General features: G+C 42.8%; 1 protein-coding gene and 1 pseudogene across 2 annotated transcripts in view; one reads left to right on the top strand and one right to left on the bottom strand.

Annotated features, from left to right (window-relative positions):
* Positions 1 to 19,963, bottom strand: part of LOC124595871 (organic cation transporter protein-like) — a 321,547-nt gene that overhangs the window by 203,268 nt on the left and 98,316 nt on the right. The window contains exon 1 of one of the 2 annotated variants that reach the window (XM_047134778.1): positions 16,944 to 17,114. The exons of the other annotated variant lie outside the window; for it this stretch is intronic. The gene's annotated coding sequence lies outside the window, so the exon portion shown is untranslated. Of the gene's footprint in view, positions 1 to 16,943; positions 17,115 to 19,963 lie in introns of those variants that run through there. 2 annotated transcript variants of the gene reach the window in all.
* Positions 14,713 to 14,830, top strand: LOC124597131 (annotated as a pseudogene).

Here is a 19,963-nt window from a genome sequence, read left to right as displayed (position 1 = left end):
CTCTACAGCGTATTTTTATGCTGAGATCTTTACGTTTGGAGCATGTTGGGAGAGGGTTGAATGTTTCCGAAGTTGAGATCTTTTGAGAGTGTTCAGGAGACTTCACTTATACCTGCTCGGTTGGATCGTAACGTCTTCTCCGTAGTTTTCAGCATAAGAAGAAACGTCGTCAGGGAGATCATGTAAATCTTGTCCTGTTTACGCACGTACCTAAAATCTTATACTGTTGCTTACCATGGGATCTGAATTCCTATAACTATCAATTGCTTAAGCGAGATTTCTAACGCTGTCATCACTGTCCTGAATGTGAAATACCATATTAAAATCTACGAATAGCAGGTAAAGCCATTTCCCAAATAATGTTGATTGCTACAGCCGAATTCTTGGAGGCGTGGAGAATGTGATGCAAAAATGGCAGAAGTATTTTAAGGTATTTTATACTTGTATAATCTAATGATTGGAAAAAAGTATTTGGAGTGTAAAGGATCGCGTCAAAAGGATAAATGTTTCAATGCACGTTCTGTTGTCAATGGTTTTGCGATGAATTTTCTTCCGAATGTTTCATTGCATAAATGTGATCTGCAGAGAAATACACATCCTACAACAAGCTGTCAGTTCTAACACGGTCTACATAATTCGTGCTTCTGCAAGAATGTCGTGTTATCGGCTGCTATTCGGCGGAACTCATTCATACTTCCTTGCGTTGATTGAGCACTACCACCATAGCGATACCGTATAGAGGAATCATTTCTTTAAGACAAACCAAAAACGACATACGGATAATTCTTAGATTTTGTGTACATGCGGTTTACTTAATATGGCCAACCCACGGAGACGACGTAGTTAAATCATGATATAGCAGGGTCATCCGATCACGAAGGTTCTGTAACTGGCTCGAGAGCTGGTGTTAAAAGAAGCTTTCACCGTCAGAAACTGTCCCAGCACAGAACGAAAAACTGTGGTGTCATTTCCTCTTTCTCTTGCTCAGCGTGTCAACGTACACGGTTAAGTTATAGACCTCTCTCCACTTTCTATAGAGGGCAAAAGACGCTTCTTGCTTCTTTTCGTCCATCGGATGGAGATACCAAGTTCACAGATTACATTGGTATTGTCCGGTTCTCCAGGAAATACGATAGCCACTAATTTTTTATCCATTACTTAGCTGTAATGTTATAAACACAATTCGTACTACACTCCATAAGCACTCACAAGAGTGCAAGAGTGCTCGACTTTGATGGGTCACTGACCTCTGATATTCCTTTCTACTTGTGACAGTTACATAATTCACACTCCATTAACAGATTCAAAGAAGATAACGACAGAGTTGACCGAGCTCGCATATACCACTGAGAAGATGGGGTAGCGAATCTTTCATAGACAGCTCAAAGCTACCAGGGGGCCAAGGTATTCTGGTTCATCCTGAGGCTAAGGTTCTGCCTGAATCATTTGCTCACTGTTACTACAAGAACAGGATTTGTGCTCATCTTGGCCATTGATGATAGTTGGAGAATTCGCTAGGGAACATGGTATTTTTTTTATCTTCCTTCTTAGGTGAGGATGGCACAATTATAGACAGCACCACACTCACTCGTAGTGAAGAACGAAATCGAGACAGCTGTCTGAATTCCATAATAAATTTTCAATGGCTTTGTTCATAAAATAACTTTTTCTTCTGCCTGTCACGATTTTCTTTTCATTTATTTATCTTTTGCACCATGCGTTACAGGATTGATTTCCATTTTCAAGTGCTTCATTCATTCGTGAAGTTTTTCTGTGTGTGAGGTGCTGCGTTGTTCTGCTTTCTATTATTGTAATATATAAAAGTGTCCAAGTTTGTAAGTAATAATCGATCATATCTAACAGAGTCAACGGCGAATTTGAGAAAAAAGCTTTTACTTACAGTTTTCATTTAGTCCACTTAAGCTGAAACTCAGTCATATTGAACATCATTCACACAATTTGCGATGTATAGTATGCGTGTGTAAACACCAACTGTACAAAAACCAAACAGCTACATAAATATTTTTCATATAGTCAACAGAGGTAGCACTATATATCGTCCACAGAGGACGATAGACTACACTGTTGGGCAGAGGGTGTATAGTTTGAATAATTTGCGCGCGCGCACGCACACACACACACACACACACACACACACACACACAAAGGCACTTCATGAAGGACTACGATACAAAATGAGAACAAGTCTAAACAATCAAATAGGCTACCAAAACAAATCATAGTTGCAACTAAAAATACAGATGCTGCTGCTAAATTCAATGCGAATACAAAAGCAGCATTTTAAGCAAGCATGATGAAAAAGAAATTAGGAAGAAATGTATAGATATAAAAATACAAAAAAAGATCCAAAACCCTTAAAATTCCTAAATTATAAACTGAAAAGCACTCAGGCCATTGTTATGAAGGCAGACACGGGTAGCGCACATGAATTCTTTGATACTAATAATATTCAGCTCATAAAACAAGACCCAACAAAACAATTTCAAAGTAAAATGAAGGAGTACTTAAAGAACACACATTTCCTCTTCACCAGAACTGAAAAGAAATATATTACCTTGTGAACTCAAAGCGATCACGTTTAAGAGCATAGCCACAAACAAACAAAGAAGGATATCCACTAAAACCAGCAGTCATCTCGATAATAAGACCAGCAAACATGCACCGCGGGGTAGCCGCATGGTCTGGGGCACCTTGCTTCGGTTGCGCGGCTCCCCCGTCGGAAGTTCGAGTCCTCCCTCGAACATGCGTGTTGTGTTGTCCTTAGTGGAAGGTAATTTAAGTTAGATTAAGGAGTGTATAAGCCTAGGGACGGATGACCTCAGCAGTTTGGTTCCATAGGAACTTACCACAAATTTCCAAAAATTTCTAGTATACATACTTTCACAGAAGCTAAGTAAAATACTCATGAAAAATTATCCATATGAAACTACAGATTCCATAAAAAGCAGCATCGCATTAGTTGAAAAACTATAAGCCGCAAAACGTCCCCAATTCACCATTTATCACTGATCATTGCCAGTCTATACTCAAAAATACCTATGTAGGAAGCTTTAGCAGTAACCAAAAAAAAAAAAAAAAAACCTTACGAAACGTAAGGAACTTACACACAAAGATAATGTCGTATTGATGGAACTCCTTCAGCTAACCCTAAGTTACAACTATTTTACATTTAATGCCACCGTTTATAAGCAACCAGATGGCCTACATACGGTATCATGTACGTATACCTGCTACTATAGCCGACATACAAAAATTGCTTGACATGCAAGAACTTTGGCTACAGAAAATTATGTTTTATAGCAGATACGTGGGTGACACATTACTGACAGTAATAGAGGAATATGGTGGAATTCGAAGTTCCTGCCACAGTCTACAACAGAAGACTACATTCTCAGTGGAACATGAAAAAGACAGATGTGTCTACATCTACATCTACGTGATTACTCTTCTATTCACAATAAAGTGCCAGGCAGAGGGATCACTGAACCACCTTCAAGCTATCTCTCCACCGTTCCACGTTCGAACAGCAGGCGGCAAAAACGAGCAATTAGATTTTTCTGTGAGAGCCGTGATTTCTCTTATTTTATCGTAATGATAATTTCTCCCTATGTACGTGGGTGCCAACAGAATGTTTTCGCAAACGGAGGAGAAAACTGGTGATTGAAATTTCGTGAGAAGATCTCGTCGCAACGATAAACGCCTTTGTTTTAATGATTGCCACTCCAATTCACGTATCATGGCTGTGACACTATCACCCCTATTTCGCGATAATACAAAACGAGCTGCCCTTCTTTGTACTTTTTCGATGTCATCCGTCAGTCCCACCTGATGCGGATCACACACCGCACAGCAATACTCCAGAATAGGGTGGACAAGCGTGGTGTAAGCAGTCTCTTTGGTAGACCTGTTGCACTTTCTAAGTGCTCTGCCAATGAATCGCAGTCTTTGGTTTGCTCTACCCACAATATTATCTATGTGATCGTTCCAATTTAGGTTATTTGTAATTGTAATCCCTAAGTATTTAGTTGAATTTAAAGCCTCGAAAATACGAATCATTTCAAAAAACACATAGAGCATGAGAAAATTAAAAGTAAAAGAAAATCGTGACTCACAGCAGAAAAAGTTATTTTATAAACAGATCCATTGTTCTTACTGCAGCAGGCTTTCATCAACTATTTGTAATGGATAAAACAGAAAATGTTCTGCCACACCGATTTTTAATCGTGTCTGAAGAAACAGTTTACACATTAAAAAATGAAAAAGGAAGTACAGGTTACGGTAATACACTCCTGGAAATGGAAAAAAGAACACATTGACACCGGTGTGTCAGACCCACCATACTTGCTCAGGACACTGCGAGAGGGCTGTACAAGCAATGATCACACGCACGGCACAGCGGACACACCAGGAACCGCGGTGTTGGCCGTCGAATGGCGCTAGCTGCGCAGCATTTGTGCACCGCCGCCGTCAGTGTCAGCCAGTTTGCCGTGGCATACGGAGCTCCATCGCAGTCTTTAACACTGGTAGCATGCCGCGACAGCGTGGACGTGAACCGTATGTGCAGTTGACGGACTTTGAGCGAGGGCGTATAGTGGGCATGCGGGAGGCCGGGTGGACGTACCGCCGAATTGCTCAACACGTGAGGCGTGAGGTCTCCACAGTACATCGATGTTGTCGCCAGTAGTCGGCGGAAGGTGCACGTGCCCGTCGACCTGGGACCGGACCGCAGCGACGCACGGATGCACGCCAAGACCGTAGGATCCTAGCAGTGCCGTAGGGGACCGCACCGCCACTTCCCAGCAAATTAGGGACACTGTTGCTCCTGGGGTATCGGCGAGGACCATTCGCAACCGTCTCCATGAAGCTGGGCTACGGTCCCGCACACCGTTAGGCCGTCTTCCGCTCACGCCCCAACATCGTGCAGCCCGCCTCCAGTGGTGTCGCGACAGGCGTGAATGGAGGGACGAATGGAGACGTGTCGTCTTCAGCGATGAGAGTCGCTTCTGCCTTGGTGCCAATGATGGTCGTATGCGTGTTTGGCGCCGTCCAGGTGAGCGCCACAATCAGGACTGCATACGACCGAGGCACACAGGGCCAACACCCGGCATCATGGTGTGGGGAGCGATCTCCTACACTGGCCGTACACCACTGGTGATCGTCGAGGGGACACTGAATAGTGCACGGTACATCCAAACCATCATCGAACCCATCGTTCTACCATTCCTAGACCGGCAAGGGAACTTGCTGTTCCAACGGGACAATGCACGTCCGCATGTATCCCGTGCCACCCAACTGCTCTAGAAGGTGTAAGTCAACTACCCTGGCCAGCAAGATCTCCGGATCTGTTCCCCATTGAGCATGTTTGGGACTGGATGAAGCGTCGTCTCACGCGGTCTGCACGTCCAGCACGAACGCTGGTCCAACTGAGGCGCCAGGTGGAAATGGCATGGCAAGCCGTTCCACAGGACTACATCCAGCATCTCTACGATCGTCTCCATGGGAGAATAGCAGCCTGCATTGCTGCGAAAGGAGGATATACACTGTACTAGTGCCGACATTGTGCATGCTCTGTTGCCTGTGTCTATGTGCCTGTGGTTCTGTCAGTGTGATCATGTGATGTATCTGACCCCAGGAATGTGTCAATAAAGTTTCCCCTTCCTGGGACAATGAATTCACGGTGTTCTTATTTCAATTTCCAGGAGTGTAGAACTGTTTTACACTCACCAAGCTTGTTACAGAAATTAAATATTAAAAATTATATATTACAAGCAATCTTTGTTAGTTTAGTTCAGAAGCAGGCAACGTCAATTACATCAGGATTTTGTGACATGAGGCTGTTGTGGTTGGGGCGATCGGGGCAGGAATACCTGGCCCTCACCGCAACTTTACAGGGTGGATGGTACAATGTGTCTCCATTTTAGAAGATTTACTTCCGAGTTTGTTTTTCGTGTACGCAGTCTGTGAAGAGATTTCCGAACTCCCCAGGGCTTCCACCCGTGATAGCTCGAAAGTGACCATATCTCCACTTGTCCGCCTCTGCATCTGGGTGGTCAGCGCAGATGGCTGCCATGCGGAGGAGCCGGAATCGATTCCCGGTACTGCTAAGGATTATTCCTTGGTAGGAGGAGTGGTATGGGATACTCCCAGCCTCGTGATGCCAGTTGAGGTGCTTCTTGACAGTGTAGTAGCGGCTCCACGGCCTGGAAAGTAGGCAAAATGGCCGGAGGACGGCATGGTGTCCACATGCTCCTCTGCACCACAGTCACATAACGCCCCAAGGCAGAGGATGACACGGCGGCCTTCACTGCCTGGCGAAGAGTTCGTATATCTCCAACTTAGGCTTCATTTTGTATTCTTAGTCCTCCGCTGTTCCGACGAGGTATTTCTTGATTATAATATCGGGGAAGCCGTTCGAGTACCGTATAGTGGATGTTGTACGTATGTGGAGGACTTCATTCTTCCTGTGGGCCGCTAGCAGCTTTAGAAACATGCATTATGCAGAGCACGATATTACGTATGTTCTACAAATACGCAGTGTTGTGTTATCCATTTTTTATTATGACGTTCTATCAAGAAGTGACGGAAGAACCAGTTAACATGTTTTATGCAGTTTTAGAGACACACAAGTTCTGAAAGGTTTCCAAAATCAACACCTGACTACACCAAGCCGTATTTCCACATTCCTCATTACGATGACAACGTTTTCCATGACACCAACTCTAGTTAAGGGAATGGATTAGAGTTTCGGAAGAGCAGGGTCAATCTCTGATCGGTCACCCACATTCAGCTTGACAGTGGTTTCCCCTAGGTGGCCTAGGTCATTTAAAGGGCCCCGGGCGATCTCCTTATCTGAGTACGGAATTGTCGTCTGCTTCTGTAATGGAAGTCGTCGTCTATGGCAGAGGACTGTGCTGCATCCGTGAGCCCCTTGTCCATGTCTGCAACCGCAAGTCTTTTTATTAGCGTCCACGGATATTAAGATTTTGTAAATCACTTTAAGCTGTTCAATTTTGTCTTAAGTCAGGCCCTGTAATTTGCATTAGACAGGCTATGAAAGTACATAGTGACCATGGCGACAATATCATACAGCATGACCTGCCATATCCTTGATACTTTCCTTAAATTAAAACTGTGTTGTAATCACTGAAACGGTTTCGTGAAAGTTTCTTGGAACAGCCGGCCGGTGTGGCCGTGCGGTTCTAAGCGCTTCAGTCTGGAACCGCGTGACCGCTACGGTCGCAGATTCGAATCCTGCCTCGGGCATGGATGTGTGTGATGTCCTTAGGTTAGTTAGGTTTAAGTAGTTCTAAGTTCTAGGGGACTGATGACCACAGATGTTAAGTCCCATAGTGCTCAGAGCCATTTGAACCATTTTTCTTGGAACATTTCCACAACATTAGGAAGTTAAATGCAGTCGTGTGGCAAGTTATCGTCACCTTTTGTTCACTGTTAAATGCTAGCCACATAGCTCGTTCGTAAAAGTTACATTAATTCACCAAAACGTTTGATGACTTACCAGACTTGCGCTCTTTACTTATAAGTACATAAAATAGAAACTTTGACAAATCCCTGACACTGTACCGAATCTTATTTATCTGCATATAACTCTAACAGACAAAGAAATCGTAATATATATATATATATGTGTGTGTGTGTGATACACCAGCATTTATAAACACAATCATTTTCGTTGATGTCCGCAGGTACATTGCAGATATCCACATCAGCACAGGATTTTATTCACACACTAATTATCACTGCCAGTATCCACAGATATCTGTAACCACGCAGAGCTCTATGTGATGTTAAACGCCAATCTTCCAGTTCTCAGTGACTGCTCTACAAGCAAAACAGATGGAACGAGAAAAAAACTTTACAAGCCAGTTTTGCAAGTTTTATTTTGTTTATGAGCTCCATTGAAAAACATCGACGGTACTGTTCTTGCAATGGATACCTTCAGGTAACTTTTTTTCCATGAAGGGAACAAACGAGTAGGTTTACAGCGTTTCCAATGTGCACTGGGACCTTCAGCAGACTGTGATAATATCTTATTTTTTCGAGTGGGTTAGACATTTTTTCACATCGTTTCCGATTGCGTCAAAGTAGGCCAAAGACAGAAGTTGGAGGTAAGATTTTTTCCGATACGTTCGGAACAGCACAAGGACCCTCGACGTACTCCCGTCTATACCAATCAAACCAATCACGTGTGACGGCAGCTGCAGGGAGCGAGAATTTATGACGGCCGTTGCACAACAGATTCCGAATGGATGCCAGCAGACCGAACGCCCTTGCACCATGGTCGTAATTACGAGTATTGCTGCTGCCCGTTCATCGACATGTGGATCGTACCGGTTTGAATCGCTGGCTGGCTACAAGCCTCAGACTCGGTTCCGACCTCCTGCCGTTTTTCTAAAATAAATGTAACATTTAAAGACTCTCGAAGATCCCTAAAACTTCTTGCTAAGGAAATGTCTGTAGAGAAGCGAGAAAATCCAATGTCGTATATCAATAAGAGAGATCTGTGTTCAAGAATCTATTCAATTTATTCTGTACCTTGCGATGTGTTATGGTAATAACTTTGTTTTCAGTATTAATTGTTGCTTTTAACTAACGACTCTGCTCCCGTACTCAGTACAGGATTTTGGTAACTAGCTGATGATATCATGTAGGCAAGAGGATATTTCTTATCAGACTGAAACAAGATTTAATACAGAAAACGTACAAGTTCCACGAAAGAAAAATCGACACCATATCTAACTATTCACGTTATGCTGAAGTTTTTGATACTTCAACGAGTTTTTGACTGTTCTCGTACATTTAGTATTGTAAATGAATTTTAGGATATGGGTTCAGCCTTTTTGCAAACCTACTGCTTTTTCTTTTTACCCAAACATATTTCAGCACCTCTTTGCCATCATCAGTGGGTTCTTTGTTTATCGAAAAACGTGGTTTTACATTATGTGGTTTAGCAAGACCAACTCTATAGTGTCCTACACTGATACCTTGTTGTGTTTTGTTGTGACTGATCCTCCTCCTTTTGGATTCCGAGGGCACTGAATACACATATTAATGCAGTTTTATAAAAGTCTGTTTACTTCGCAAGATGCAATGAGAACTATGTTGTTTTTCCACCGACCGGCTTAGGAAACGCAACATAGTACTTACCGCATCTTACGAAGTAAAAAGGCGTTTATAAAGAAATAAATTACATTCATATGTGTGTGCAGTGTCCTCGGAATCAAAAGGAAGAAGGATCAGTCACAACAAAACATAACAAGCCATCAGTGCAGGACATTATAGAGTTGGTCCTGCAAAATGATAAAATGAAAAACCACGTTTTTCAATAAATAAACAACCCACTGATGGTACAGAGATGCTGGAAAATGTTTAGGAAATAAGAAAAAGCAGTGTGTTTGCAAAATGGCGGAACCTATATCCTATAATTTAACTGAAAATGCGGACAGTAAGGACGAGAGCTGCAGATCCAAAAGATGAGTAAATGAACTAATTTATTTGTTCGCAATTTCAGGTAAAATTATTGCTGAGAGACCTCTCGAATAGAGTATAGAAACTCGGTGTCTTAATGTAAACTTACATAACACACTGTAAACGATTTGTACTCTAATAACAAATGTTTTTAGTTTGAATGGCATTGTGTTAGAACAATGTACATCCTCGTTTTAATATTCGGTATCATTATTTTAACAGTTAATAAATTTATCAGTTGAATAAGTGGAAGCAGAGGTAACTCTACATTTTGCGATGGCATCTGATTCCTGTGAGGCCATCTCTGTGCACGGTTGCAGGACTGAATTGTAGCTAGACGAGGTTGCACAAAATACTGAATTTGGCCTTCAAGACACAATCTGCTCGCACGTGGCTCTCTAGTTACTGATGTACAGTATTATTTAACGAAGCAGTTTATCTCAAATATTTACGGAATAGTTTAAGAGATTCTGTTTTTCATACGGATGAATTGTTAGGCAGTCTCACTGAACTATGTACAGTCTCTCGTGATCGTTAAGTAACGTACAGAAATACAGGTACCAGCCTCGGATTTTGAATGGGAATTATAATAATTTTGTTGGATAGTGTCGTAAGTATAAATTAAAGGAAATCTGATGCGTGTATCTCTCTTAAATTCTGTAGTCAGATTACGAAAAATTGCAATATTTAGAACTTATGATTTGTTTGATGTAAGGTGTCAATATGAGCAAAATTCTTTTGGGTACTAGGCAGTGTCAATCGTAAAACTGAAGTTTCTACCACCATTGCAACTATTCTGTTCAGGACTATTAAAATGCATTTAGGTTATATGGTTGTTTTAGTGTTTCACAATGATGCCGACTAATAACAAAACGATTTTACTCTCGATAGCATTTATCTGCAGTTAACATCAAACATTAATATCTCACGCCAAAGTTCGTGATTTCATGCCGTAAATGTCACTGTAAACCTTAAAAAACCTTGCTGAACTTGTTTCTCGAAAAGGTATAGAATGTCATTAAAAAGTATGTCGCTCTATTTTTTTTAAAGTAGTTGCTCCGGTAGGACGGTAGAAAAGAGAGGCAAACTTGCAGGAAAGTTTCTCGGGTGAGGCATCGGACGTCATTCTGTAGTTCCCACAATATTTCATCCTCGCAAGTGACCAATATCTTCAGATGCGTCGATACACTGCTTAGCTATGAATGAAGCTCCGTCATTATTCCAGATTAATTTGGAAATGTGCAGGCGTGAAGGAACTAAATTCGGTACCCAATAGCGAAGATTCCGTAATGGGTATCGTAAAGGTCAGCTACACTATCTGTCTGACGATGAACAGAGGACTCCGGCGCATGTGCAAAGGCTGTTCCTGGTCGCTGCCGTCGGTCAGCCCAACGCCCTCTCCCGGAAGCCGCACTGGGATGTAGCCATCCTCTCCATTGTAATCCCAATATCTATGTCCTCACCCATGCGTCATCCCTTCGATAGCTAAAAGTTCCCATTGTGGCCGCTGCCAGCCCAGCTGCCCGCACTGGAACCATACTGTGCTAAGTTAAAAACCTGTACCTTTTTACACAAGAGTTGTCTAACTGTGAATTTCCACCGCTTCTTTTATTCAAATGGTTCAAATGGCTCTGAGCACTATGGGACTTAACATCTGAGGTCATCAGTCCCCTAGAACTTAGAACTACTTAAACCTAACTACCCTAAGGACATCACACACATCCATGCCCGAGGCAGGATTCGAACCTGCGACCGTAGCGGTCGCGCGGCTCCAGACTGAAGCGCCTAGAACCGCTCGGCCACACTGGCCGGCCCGCTTCTTTTATTACACTAACGCAGAACGAAGACGTTGACGAGAGAATTTTGGAACTGTTGTAGACCATATTGTGCCACATACTTAGACAATGCTCGGCCACTAGCAGATTTTTGTGGCTGGTCCTTCGACGCAGCTGTCTTCCACGGCGCGAGAAGTTTGTCCGAAGTATGACTTGTGGCGAGAGTTAGGAACCTTATTAACGCAGGACCTTCTCATACCAAGAGCCTAGAGGAGCTCAGAGTTTCATTGACGGGCGGATGGCGCATTTAACTTTATGTTTCTATTTTTGACGAAACACCGAACTCTTCTAGGCTCACTAAAGGACAATATTGGTTTGACAAGGCCCGATGTTTATAAGCTTCCTTGCAGTTGCGCGAAGTGATACATCGGACAAGCTTGTCGCTCTGTGGAAGACAGCTGCGTCGAACGTCGACGACACAAATGTCTGGATCAACCAGAGAAATCTGCTAGTGGCCGAGAATTGTCTCAGTAAGGGGCGCAATATGGTCTGAAACAGTACCAAAATTCTCTCGTCGACGTTTTCGTACTGAAACAGTGTAATTAAAGAGGAGGTGGAAATTCTGGAATCAACAAATCTTGTGATAAGAGAAATAGGTTTACAATTTAACACAGCATCGTAACCGGAGCTGTGGGTGATCACGAAGGAACACTGTTTCTCATGTAAGGAATGACGCTTCGGTGGCGACATAAATATTCCGATGGAAACGACGAAAGTAATAACACGCTAGCGTGGACGCGTATTTCAGATTGCGGTTTCCAACAGAGGGCGTTGGTCTGACCGACGGCAGTGACCAGGAACAGTCTTTGCTCATGCGCCGAAGTCCTTGGATCATCGCCCGACAAATAGCCTAGCTGTTCTTTCCGCTACCGATCATGGAATCATCGCTATTGGGTACCGAATTTAGCACTTCCACCCCTGCTCGTTTCCTTCTTAGACTGCCCTAAACTGGAGGCTTCGGCCATACTTCAGCTGTGTGTCTGTCGCACCTGGGGATGTCGGTCAGTTGTGCTGATGAAATATTGTGGGGAATCTCATAAGAACATTCGACGTTTCGCCGAGAACCTCAAGCAACACAAGGGCACAACTGTTTCCAATGCAGCATACTGCTTGCTTATTTATGTGCTACTATTTGCAGCAAATTTCTGTTTGATACCTAGTACAGTTTACGAATATTCTGTTTCTATTTGGTTCACCTTTTGTATAAGTGGAACAATATATTAGTAAAAATCTATTCGTTTGGGTGCATCGGGTATGGATGTTGTCATTCTCTACTACTTTAAGTTTATATGCTGTGAGAGTAATATTTTCTAAAAAGAAGAGATCATTGTGTGCCTTACTAAGAAAACGGATTACGATATTTAACTTCTTAGCGTCGTGTAATTGATTCAGTATTCTGTGAACAAGTTATCTGATTTTGGGAGCCTGATTGTTTATCCTACGTTGCTGTTTGGCGGCAAACCGTATTTTTCTTGACGAAACTCAGGAATGTTCAAAATGTTCAAATGTGTGTGAAATCTTATGGGACTTAACTGCTAAGGTCATCAGTCCCTAAGCTTACACACTACTTAACCTAAATTATCCTAAGGACAAACACACACACCCATGCCCGAGGGAGGACTCGAACCTCCACCGGGAGCAGCCGCACAGTCTACAGTCTATGACTGCAGCGCCTCGGACCGCTCGGGTAATCCCGCGCGGCTCAAGAATGTAATCGTTGTCAAGAAGTGCCTTGAGATTGTGCTGGAGGATCAGGTCTCATCAAAAGAATGTTTCATTCACAAATCCCTGCAGTAACACTATGCATGTTAGATGTACCTTGGAACTGGTAATACGTGTTGAAACTGAAACCAGAAAGTAAGAAAGTTACCCTTTCTAACGGATGTACTCATATGCTGCTTGAAAGTGAACAATGGTTTTTTCGCATACCGCTTAACTTTACCGTACAAACTTCTATCGTTTTCATATTTTTCGCTTTCGAAAGGTTTGCATTTTTATGGTCGTTTCATGTCATCATGGATACCAGTGTAGATTTATGACCACAATGTTCTCGTCGCTACAAATTAAGGATCATTCTCTACAGGAAGTTAATTTTCAACGATGGGACTGTACTGAGAATCGCTTTCTTCAACAAAGTACTGGGCTTAGCACCGACAGAAAGCTTCAGACATATACTATATGCTACGTATATGTCACAATAGTTTGTGAAAGAAAGATCAAGAGCATTACGATATAACTTGGTTACTTTAAATATTGGAGTGTAGCACTATGTCTCTGATATAGGTTGTAGAGAGAAACATAGCTGTTGCATCCATCACAGAACGGCAGCTTTCTTCTGTAGGATACAAGAGTTGGACGAAAGTATGGTAATACCGCGAGAAATTTATGCTTGGACATAAATGCCGTTACTAGGCAGGCCTGCAGGCTTGGCCGCTATTTTTCACCATGAATGGCACCTGTGCTACGTCCTCAACAAATTGCAAGTGTCAGTCATGGTCGGAATACCGTTCTGTGGAGTTGTGAGTCGTCACTTCAGAGCTAATTGAATTCGAACGTGTTGCTCGTATGCTGGATGCTTCCGCAATCAAGGGTGATGCAGTGTTCGGTGCTTCAAGAGGAAGATTTGTATCGCATAGTGTGAAAGCGGTAAGACATATCCCGTAAGTCAGGATGTCGACGGATGTGTGTGTTGAGTGACCGTGACAGACAGTCGCTGACGTCAGCTGTGACGAAAAACATGAGGACCTCTTCAAAGGTCACTGCTTAACTGAGTGTCGTACTTGCGAACCATGTCAACATCAAAACAGCGCGAAGGTAACTCCGTCGCAGAGCGAACAGTAATTCCAGAACCACTCTTTAGTGATGCAAATGTCTGTAACAGGAAAACGTGATATCGAAGTCATAAAAAATCTGGACTGTGGAGCAACGGGACAAAGTAATTTGGTCGGATGAGTCTGTTTCCAACTTGCGCGTCCAGAGTGAAACATGTCGGGAATTTGGTGATGATTTGGGCAGCGATATCTTGGTATTCCATGAGGCCCCATGGTTACTCTGCATGCTCGCGTTACTGCCAGGACTCCTGTTCACACAGCTTGCTTCGTCCAGGACTGGGTTTTGTGTGCACGAAGATGAAATGTCGCAACCCCTCCCCCCACCCCTCCACGGCTACCAAAGTCACCAGATCCCAGTATTGTCGAGCCTTTGTGATCGTCTACGGACAGGAGGGCGCGTGATCGCTATCCACCTCCATAGCCGTTACCTGAAATTGACACTATTTTTCAGGAAGAATGGCATAAGATTCCCTTGAAAACAACACAGGACCTTTATTTATCCATTCTGAGACAGTTGAAAGCCGTTTTGAGTGTCAATGGGCAACGGCCTTGCCGCAGTGGCTACACCGGTTACCGTGAGATCACCGAAGTTAAGCGCTGTCGGGCGGGGTCGGCACTTGGATGGGTGACCATCCAGGCCACCATGCGCTGTTGCCATTTTTCGGGGTGCACTCAGCCTCGTGATGCCAATTGAGGAGCTACTCGACCGAATACTAGCGGCTCCGGTGAAGAATACCATCTTACGACCAGGAGAGTGGTGTGCTGACCCCACGCCCCTCCTATCCGCATCCTCTACCAAGGATGACACGGCGGTCGGATGGTCCCGGTAGGCCACTCGTGGCCTGAAGACGGAGTGCTTTGAGTGCCAACGGGTTTCCTACATCGTGTTGAGAATGCTAATGTGCTGAGTTTGCATCTTTGTCCTCTCCCAGTATATGGAGTGGCTATGAAATTTATAATTATTCTGTTTAGCAATGTACACTGAAAGCACAGTACTCAGAAGTTATTGACAGCGGAGCAAGAAACGTAGACGGCAAGATCTTTCTGTAATCATTAATAGCGTTCCATAACGCACAATCCTTCGTTATTTTTGTCTTTGACTGTGTAAATGATCTTCCAATTAACACACGACATATTTAGTGCTTTTTTGCAAATGAAAAGAGCATTATAATCATTCCCAGAAGATATTCATCAGTAGAAGAAATCTGAAGTACGTGCAAGTGCTTAATATGTTAAAACTGTTGGGATGCGTCTGTTGCGAGCAAGGATCTGTGCTTGAGTGCTAGCCAGACACGCTGATCTGATCTGTTAACTTTCACAGAGCGTAATTAATTCTTATAAATTGGACTTTAAAATAGTGACTGACTGATTTTCTGCAAGTCGTTTCATAATACTTAAGTTAGACAGAGTACTCCGTTCAGCACACTAAGGGATGCAATATAAACCATAAATGTAGTAAATGCATAAGAGCACGATCTTAAAAAACTTAAGATGAGAATCTAAACTGAAAAAAGCCGTACTTTGGAATTAGTTTAGCAACTCATTTCATCCAGTTCTGCAGTTCTCATAATTCCAACTCTCACAGAGACACAAATCAGCAAGTTAGGTGGACTGCTGATTTTCATTCAATAATTTCCTATAGAAAATATTTCAGTATATGTCATCTTTAACACAGAAAAGTTTTCATTTGAAAAAAGCGTGCCCTAAGAATAATAATATCCATGATCGTCTAATAGACTATTACTTTTCGTAATCAGGTTTTTGATGATTGAATCTGAGTGTAAGCCATTATGGTTTAGATGTAATAACGATTTTCGTAATTATAATATCGAAACAATCAATTATCTTCCCCAGTCTTCATCAAAATCAACTTTAGCTCAGAAAGGGAGACTGATGCTACTAGCAGTTTGTTTTACTGGTAACCTATTGACAAAGATGTGTGACAGACAAAAGTAACTTGAAAGCTTGTTCGTATATTCTCCGGAAAGCAATGAGAATCCTATTGCTGCAGTGAAAAGTACGTGGAGTCCGTAACTACAATAATTTTTTTTGCTCAACACATTGTTCAAGACGGTTGACAACTGACTTTATTATATTTTTATGATAACAGCAGACATTTCTGCCACGACTACACGAACACAGCAGATCATATCTTTTGCAGTTCATCGAGAGCAGTTTTCAGCAACATGAACAGAAAAGAAGCAAGCGATAGGAAATAAAGTTCAATGTTTCATGTAATAACAGGCTGTTATCCGTGCTTACATCACTGTGCACTGTAACGAACACACTAATAAATTTTCCTGACAAGCTAAAAGAGTGTTTCGGAACAGGAAACGAACCTGGGCTTTCTCTATTCGCGTAAAAAACGGAAAGTATGGTAATCGGTAGCGACTCTATGAAAAATAAACTAAAGAGTACATTCAAAACAAAAACTGACAAAATATACGAATATAGAGGTATAAATATACTTTCTGTGCTTTATTTACTTTTGCAACAAACCTCGTAATTAGGCTGTATTTACGATTTTTGCTTGGACGGTATTAATAACGTGTAAACAGACACACACATGTGTGTGATGTAGGGTGACAGGGGTCTCACAACAATTTTTTTTTTTAATACCAGCAGATTTTCATGCACGACTACAGGAAGAAAGCAGATCGGATCTTTTGCAGCTCATCACGAGTAGGTTTTCTTATTGAAGTCTTGCAAAAACTAGTAGCATAGTACACACTTGCATGTATCTTGCAACTAATTTCGTTAGTCCACTTACCTTTGCTTTACGAAATCTTCCTTATATCGTTTCCTAAATTGAAATATCAGCTAGCAGCTTATGAATGACAGTTTTAGACGACAATGGTGTGTACGCCACTAGCAGAAGGGCAGGCTACTCCTCCGCGCCAGCTTCCACTGTCTTTGGAGCCACCGGCGAGGAGTGAGCGCGCCGAAGATGTACAGGTCCAACAGAGCGGTCACGCCTTCTTGTGCGTCTGCGTCCTGCGCAGGCGCTTGCCGCCCCTCTCCCCCACCTTCCCCTCCCTCCCCCTATTAAGCATCCTCAGACCGCTTGTGTCTCAACACAAATAATGCTTGCCGCGATTGTAATTCATTGTAGCGTTGCATAAGAAATTATATCTGGAAGCCGAATGGTGAACGTCTTCTGTTAGCACTGCATGTTGTAGGCTTAGGCTCTGACGTCACAGGGCGCGCCTGTTGTTTTCCCTAGGCGTATTGTGCCTCGCGTAGAGCGTGGCTCGGCGGCGATAGGAACTATTCAAATGTTGCTGTAGTGTCTAGGCGATTTCTACACCCATTTAACAAATTGTAATCGCAATGAATAGATAGAGCGGACATTTATCATTATCAATATTACACGATGAATGTTATTAAGCGTGTAAGTATCCTAGTACACTGACAGAAGAGAAATCGCAACACCAAGAAGGCGTCGTGTGGCATAAACGAAAGTTGGTAGACGTGTTTCAATATCTGAAACAAGATGTCTATTCAAATTTCGCTCCAGCCTCATAAAAGTGACACTAGTAGCGCCAGTAAGAATACGCAAATCAGGTTTGCTTTAAATACACGCAGGAGCGCACGTGAGCGTCAGTTACCTTTGAGACTGGACGCAGTGATTTGATATTAGTCAAGAATGCCTTTAAGGCGACACAGACGTCATTATGAACACCTCAATGAGTTTGAATAAGGTCGAGTATTTGGACTGCAAGAAACTGGATGTTCCTTACGCGATATTGCAACAAGACTTGGCAGGAATGTAGTCACTGTACGTAACTGCTGGCAACAGTGGTCACGGGAATGTAGTTTCGCAAGAAGACCAGGCTCCGGATGGCCACACGGCACTACCGAGAAGGAAGACCATCGTGTTCGGCGTTTGGCTCTGGCACATCGTACTGCATCTGAAACAGCAATTTCAGATCAGTTGGCACGATAGTGACACAACGAAATGTAACATATACGTTACTTCAAAGACAGCTCCGAGCCACACGCCCTGTAGCGTGCATTCCACTGAACCCAAACCTCATCTATTTGCGACTTCAGTGGTGTCAAGCGAAAGGTCAATGGAGGGCAGAGTGAAGATCCATTGTGTTTTTTGATGAAAGCTGGTTCTGCCTCTGTATCAGTGATATCTGTGTGTTGGGTGGGAGCAAGCCAGTTGAGGACCTGCAACCAACCTGTCTGCATGCTGGACACACTGGACCTACACCTGGAATTATGGTCTGGAATGTGGTTTTGTATGCCATCAGGAGCATTCTCGAGGTTATTCTACGCACGTTGACTGGAAATTTGTACGTTAGTTTGGTGATTCGACCTGTAGTGCTGCCATTCATGAACAGCATTCCAGGGAATGTTTTCCAACGGGATAACACTCGCCATCATATCGCTGTTGGGACCCAACATACTCTGCAGAGTGTCGACATGTTGCCTTGGCCTGCCCGATAGCTGGCTCTGTCTCCAGACGAGCACTATGGGACGTTAACGGACAACAAGTCCAGCGTCATCCACAACCACCTTAAACGTCCCTATACTGTCTGACCAAATGCAACAGGCATGGAATCCGATGCCACAAACTGACAACCGGCGCCTGTATATCACAATACATGCATGATTGCATGCTTGCGTTCGACATTGTGGCGTTTGCACCGATTATTAATGTACGAGCATTTCGATTTTGCAGTGGCTTATCTCGCGCTTACATTAACCTGTGATCTTGCAATGTTAATCACTTTATTATGTCACCTAGAAAAATGTATTTCCGAAATTTTATTACTCCGATTACTTTTTTGATGCGATTTTTTTCTTCAGCGTACAACGAACAAAAATTTCATTCTTTTCGCACGTCGCCAGAGCCAATTGAAAGTTTAAAATAGAATGGGAATGAGTGGAAGCGAATTCTTATATAATCTTCCTGGGCACAATGAACAGTGTGCATCGTACTTGTAACCATGAAATTTCAACGTAAACGATGCTCCGAACAGGGCTGTAGTGTTCCATTTGTGACATGGAAGTCGGATAGTGATACGGACTAAGTGTCGAATAATTGACATGCACATACAGATGTAAAGAAGAGTCCTGAGAACATCGTGAATTGCGAGGATATCAGCTGGCTCGGTTCTGAATGAAATAAATCTCAAGAATGAAAATCACAACTATTTGCGTCTTATTGTGAGGAGAGGAAAGGCACTGAAAGAATTCCTCATATTCTGGACTGTTGAGGAAAAGTACCTGGCCGATAATAAGACGGATTTATGTAATTAAAAAACCAATTGGTCTCAACTTGAAGTTTCTTTGAGAAACAAAGCAGGAAGGCATATCATCCAATACATTCGTCGACAGGGTATGGAGTGTCGAATGCAATTTAAATATGGACGCCTTGTCATACAATCCGTGATTCTTTGTACTAAAAAATGAAAAAAGCCTAGATCATTTAATTTTTTCATTTTTTAATAGAAAGAATAGCGGATCGTTGACAAGGCGTCAGCCCGGCACTTTATCTTAAGGGCTCCAAGTGCGAACAGGAAATAGAGGCAACAGGAATTACAAAACTGTAACATTATAAACAAAACCATCAGAGAAAAAATAAAAAAAACATCGAAACATTATGTAACACATACATAATTGGCGCCGTAAGGTGCGGTTCGTCATCAGTGGTATGAATGATACAACGCTAACCATCCCTCGTACTTTTACATTAATTTTCTTACAGTTTTTGACAAACTGCACCTTGCGCTACCTGGTATGTATGAGTTACATGGTGTTATCACTTCTGTGCTTCCT

The sequence above is a fragment of the Schistocerca americana genome, chromosome 2, assembly GCF_021461395.2.
Source record: "Schistocerca americana isolate TAMUIC-IGC-003095 chromosome 2, iqSchAmer2.1, whole genome shotgun sequence".
Classification (NCBI taxonomy): domain Eukaryota; kingdom Metazoa; phylum Arthropoda; class Insecta; order Orthoptera; family Acrididae; genus Schistocerca; species Schistocerca americana.
Note: the sequence above shows the minus strand (reverse complement) of the source record. Positions and strands in the feature narration are given on the sequence as shown.